This window comes from Chrysochloris asiatica, unplaced genomic scaffold, assembly GCF_000296735.1.
Source record: "Chrysochloris asiatica unplaced genomic scaffold, ChrAsi1.0 scaffold00039, whole genome shotgun sequence".
Lineage (NCBI taxonomy): Eukaryota > Metazoa > Chordata > Mammalia > Afrosoricida > Chrysochloridae > Chrysochloris > Chrysochloris asiatica.
The window spans coordinates 2,785,986-2,791,985 of NW_006408557.1; positions in this window are offsets into that span (position 1 = coordinate 2,785,986).

Genomic DNA, 6,000 nt, shown 5'->3' on the forward strand with positions numbered 1-6,000 from the left:
CCACTCCCTGCTTATGTAAGGTTGACTTTCTTCATCCGACCCATTGTACTATTTTGTCAATATGTGTCAGCTCACATCCAATGCCAGTATACATACCATTTGAGGCTTCTATTTAAGCATGGATATCAAAGAAGCTCAAGCTGCACTTAAAGCATTAATGAAAAAGAAATCTCCAAGAGATGACAGAACACAAATTGCAATGCTTCAACAAACGGATGCAGCACTAGAAGTGCTTACTTGTCTGTGCCAAGAAATTTGGATTGCTTGAATCCACCATCAACACTCAGTGAAAGTCAAGAATTCAAACAACATATTACATTAGTCAAATCTGCTACAAAAGAGCTTTTTAAAGTGTTCAAGAACAGAGATGTCAGTTTGAGGACTAAGGTGTGCCTGGCCTAAGCCATGCTATTTTCAATTGCCTCATATGCATGCGCTCTGGTAGTGTAGTGGTTATGAATCGGGCTGTGAACTGCAAGGTCAGCAGTTCGAAACTACCAGCTGTTCCATGGGAGAAAGATGAGGCTTTCTGCTCCTGTAAAGATTTATAGCCTTGGAAACCCTGTACAGGGTCTCTATGAGTCGGAACAGACTCCACGGCACATAACAACAACAACATCATATGCATGCGAAAGCTGGACAATTAATAAGGAATGCCATAGAAGAATTGACGCATTTGAATTACGGCATTGGGAAAAATACTGAAAGTACGGTAGACTGACAGAAAAACAAACAAGTCTGTGTTGAATGAAGTGTAATCAGGCTGCTTAGAAGTGAGGATGGGGAGACTTTGTTTCTCATTGTTTGGACAACATGTCAGGAGTGATCAGTTCTTGTAGAAGGACACCATACTTAGTAAAGGGTCAGCAGAAAAGAGGAAAACTCCCAATGAGATGGATTGATACAGTGGCAGCAACTGTATGGGCGGGATAGTGTGAGGATAGCGCAGGACCAGGCAGTGTTTTGTTCTGCTGTTCTTAAGGTTGCTATGAATCAGAACCAATGCTAGGGCTCCTAACAACAACACATGGAATAGAAATGGCCAAAACCTTAGAGATCCACAGAATTTTGGAAACCACAATCTCAGAGAGACACAGATTAATCAAAATGACCTTATTTAGTTTCCTTTCTTGTTTTCTTTCTTCCTTTCTCCCCTTTGATTCATTCATTCCTTTTCCTGACTTTTAACCCTGGCTGTGCAACAGAATTACCCAATTGAGTGTTTTGATTTGCCTTTTATTTTTTAAGAACGCATGGGCTCAAGCACTGAAACAATTTCTGAGAAGCTAGCCTGAACATCTTCATTTGTAAAATGCACCCCAGGCAATTCTGTAGCTTGGCCAGATTTGAGAAGCATCGAGTTTCCTCATCCATAAGTAAAGTGCCAGTGGACTGGAGAATAGATTTGGACACACTGATCAATAGGCACAATCACCAATTGCCATTCATCTCTAAGTTGCTCCAAAGATTTGGTGCACCAGCTCTCAAAGTTATTATTAATGCTTTCAGAACATCAGTACTGTGAGGGAGGCGGACACATACTCCACAATATGAGGACATTTTTGGTAAAACACAATATCTTATTCCTCTAGGATATGACCAGATTGACTTAAATTTTGCTTCATTTATGAAAGAACAAAATCTTTACTGCAGGAACATGATTAACTTATTGATAGTTGATTAGGTTTCATTTGTATATTTGTTTGACAAATTGATTTAAAAAAAAAAAAAAGCCTGTGTGGCACCATTTGCAATCTGCTGCTAACACAAAGATTGACAGCTGTAACCCGCTCATTAGCAACATTGAAGGAAGGTTTGATGCAGTGCTTCCATAAAGATTATTGAAAAAAATCTATCTATAGCTATATAGAGAGAACGCAGCTTAGCTCTGCCTCATAGAGTTACCAGGAGTTAAGGGCTGACTCACTAGAAGCTAAAAACAACAATGATAAAACATTTCATAGCACATTCTCTTACTTTAGCAGTTAGTGCTAATGTCTAAGCAATGACTCTGAAATTTCTAACTCAAATTCACCTTTTGGATGAAAGAAATACACAAACAGATATACTGTGGATAGCATTTTCATGGAAAATGCAGGGTTTTTATTCCCAAATGTTCCTTTAAGGGTTCTTTTTTTAAAAGGAACTAAAAAGCAAATGTTGAATGATACTTTTTTCCCCCTTCCTCTAGACCAGTATGTCTTTTTACTCTGACCCTTATGAGGTCTCCTAAATCTTTCTCCTTCCTTCTTTTCTCATCTACCTGCATGGGAGCTCACATGCAGGGCCTGACCTGCTCTCTTTCATTTCCTTTGTATTAGGAGAAAGTATGCCTGGATGGAAATTCGTGAGTCTTCGGTTTTTGAGCATTCTTGATTCTGCTGTCTTGGGGCATCACTCTTTGTATTATAGATTTTTCATGTTTTCCCACAGTTGTCAGAAACAATGCAAAATGAAAAAGGGATATTGATTCTCTTTCTTCTGTGGGACATAGACTATTTTCATATGACTTCAGTTAGAAAAACAGGACATTTCTTTTATTTGGTTTTGCTTTTGCCCAACCCTGATGTTTCCTTAGGAGTAAATCAACATTAGACTCAGAAAGCAAAACAAAATAAAATAAACTATTCATTGTTTTCCAGTTAATAGAAAAAAATACTGTATTACAAAACCTTACATAAAATTCATTTATTTAGAAATAGTGATCTGAAAAAATGATGGTGACAATATAATTTTAACTTAAAGCAAGGAGTGTAAAATGTTTAACATATGAGAAATAGATATGTCTTAGTCCCTATCTCATTAGATAAAGCCTACTGGCTGATATATATATATATATTTGTTGTTGTTGTTGTTAGGTGCCATTAAGTCTGTACCAACTCATAACGACCCTTTGCACAGCAGAATGAAACACTGCCCGATCCTGGGTCAACCTCACTACTGTTGTCACACTTGAGCCCATCGATGCTGCCACTTGGCCAATCATCTCATTGGGGGACTTTCTCTTTTTCTCTGACCCTCCACCTTACCAAACATGATATCCTTCTCTAGCAACAGGTCCCTCCTGGCAATATATCTGAAGTATGAGAGACAAAGTTTGGCCATCTTGGCCTCCAAGGAGCAAGCACTCTGGCTGCACTTCTTCCAAAATGGATCTATTGGTTCTTTTGGCAGCCCATGGCACTATATGTATATATATAGTCTACAGCTTCCTAACACTCACCTTCATGATGGCTACTAAAACATTGTTTCGAGTTCTTGCACCATATCTGATCTTCTTGATGTCATTTAAGGGATCTTGATTTCCTATCTCTCAATTACAGGATTTCCTGTCTCTCAATTACGGCTTCTATTTCCTCTTTTATGTCCCAATGCTGTGTCTCTTGGACGTAAATTTAGCATGTCCCCAGTGAATTTATTAATCTCTTAATATTGCTTCCCAAATATTTGTCAATGTAAATCCTTTTCTATCACTAATTTAATGACTTTATAGAGGTTCTTGCTGCCACTGCTGCTGTGTACCATCAAGTCAGTTGAGTACCATCAAGTCAGTTCTGACTCATAGAGACCCTGTATGGAACTTCTGAGGCTGTAAATATTTTTAGGAGCAGAAAGACTCATCTTTCTTCCTCAGAGTGGCTAGTGCATTCACATAGCTATACGGAACCAGGGCTTCTTATAATCACTAATTACTTCTATTATACTTGCTTCTTACTTGGTTTCTCTGCCTATAGTCCTGTGGGTTTTTTTTAAAGTTTTTATTGTGAGTTATGCGATAGTTTACATGGGAGAACATTATCTTTACATTCATCCTATCATATTTCATTACATTGCAATGATTACAATCCCCTGCATGCATCATCAAACAACCAAAGGGTATACCTCGCATGCCTGCCCCCCTGGCCGCCAGCACACAGCCCCTCTCCCTCCCTGAGTCTAGAGTCCCCAGCCACTCCATCTCTTCACGTCATCGTCTCTGCCTCCATCCCTGGCATCACTGCTTCTCTAGATAGTGTCCCACACTTTGCTTTTCTCCCTTGATGGTCCCAGGGTCCTCTGCTCCTGGACTGCAAAATCAACCACTCCCCTCCTATGTTACAAAATGTCTACCTTTACCTTTCCAACATTCACAGTCAGTCCTAATAGTAGTCATTCCCTATTGAACCACAAGAGTCTTACCCCCTCTCCTTTCACCACCCTGTCCAGACAGGTTGGAAACCACTTAGTAGGTTCTACCTTTCCCCATACTCTCTAGAACTAGGTTCCCTATTGAAAGCTTGCAAACCAGTCACTTCTTGCCTTTGTAGCCCCACCCCCACCCCATTTTGGGTTGTTGTTGTTGTTAAATGCCGTCGAGTAGGTTCCGACCCATGTAGCCAATGTCTAAGTTACCCATCCTTGTGGACCCTGTGTACCAAGGTGATGGGAATGCTCTTCACTGTAAAGATTTGTTTGTTCATTTGCCATACTGTATCCACAAGCATAGGTCAAGTTCATCAAATTGTAGTGGATTACTCTTTTTTTCCTCTTCTTTCTTCCTTTAGTCATTTTCTGATCATCGAGCCATTGAAGCCAGGTCAAATGGGTACTCTCTGCATGTGTGTATGTTCTTGTGCATCTTCCCTCACTTCGTATCAGCTGGACGCTTCACACTTTGCTCTAGTTGTCTGGGGCCATGTCCCTGCCGCTGAGCCCACGAGTCCCCAGTTCTTGTCGTACTGCTGGCCAACCAAGTCTCAATCAAGGTTAACAGGAGTTTATTGAATGTGGTTGGACTTAGCTCACAACTTATTTGCTGTTTTTCCCCCAGTTCCCCTTATTGGTGACCAGTGTGGTAAGCATCAAAACCACATGCCTGCTCATGTATTCACCTTGAGTTTTAGAAGGGGGTTTGACTTGAGGGGACCTCACTACTTGCCTTGATGGCTCCCAGGAGAACAACTTGCTTGTTCTTATAGTTGTCAGTCAGACTGCTGTTAATTGTTTTTTATTTTTCCTGTTGGTCTTTCTTTCAAGAAGTATCTTCTGTTCTTCTAGCTGCTCCAGGCTGGTCTGCTTGTCCTTTCAAGTGGAAATTTCCCACCTCAGAAGATTCTGGATGGGAATCAGGATTCCAACTATGGTCTTATGCAATGCAAAGGCTCCACAGGGAGGTTGCTTCATTGGGCAAGTTCTAACCCCAGTTTAGGTATTCTAGTCAGTTAGGCTGAAGATGGACTTACAAGCTTTCTATGGTGATGTTTCTCTCCCATTCAAGAGTCTATTTTACAATAGGTAAGGGAAAACAAAATTCAAAAGCCAGCCAAGCATCTTAACATCATGTCCCCACTTTTACTCATTCAAACCATGCCTCAATCCTTGTATCCCAGGGCCCTGTTATTCCAAGGTTGTGCTTACATCATTATTTACCTCTGTCCTATTTAGTCCATGTAAACCTGCCTAACTGTTCTCCCATGCACCCTGTTCTTCCTTTCCCCTTCCCCTTCTAGTGTATGCCACCCCCCCAGCACCCAAACTATCTTGTGTCTATTCCCTACCCTGTTCTCCACCTTCCCCTCCCTCCCCTCACCCTACCCAATAACCAACAAAGAATTATTTCCCCCTTTTAGTATGGGTTATTTTTCTTAATCTTGTACAATAATGGTCCTATGCAGTATTCCTCCTTTTGTGACTGACTGATTTCACTCAGCATAATGTCCTCAAGGTTCATCCAGGTTATGTGGTGGCTTGCAGCTTCCTTGTTGTTCTTCAAGGTAACATAATTTTCCATTGTGTGTATGTACCAAAGTGTGTTTATCCATTTTTCCATAGATGGGTCCTTAGGCTGTCTCCAACTTTTTGCTATTGTAAATAGAGCTGCTGTGAACATTGGTGTGCATACATCTACTCATGTTGTGGCTTGTATTTCCTGTGGATAAATACCAAGTAGATGAATTGCTGGATCATAAGGTATTTTCATTTCCAAACTTCTAAGGAAGCTCCATATTGCTTTCCAGAGTG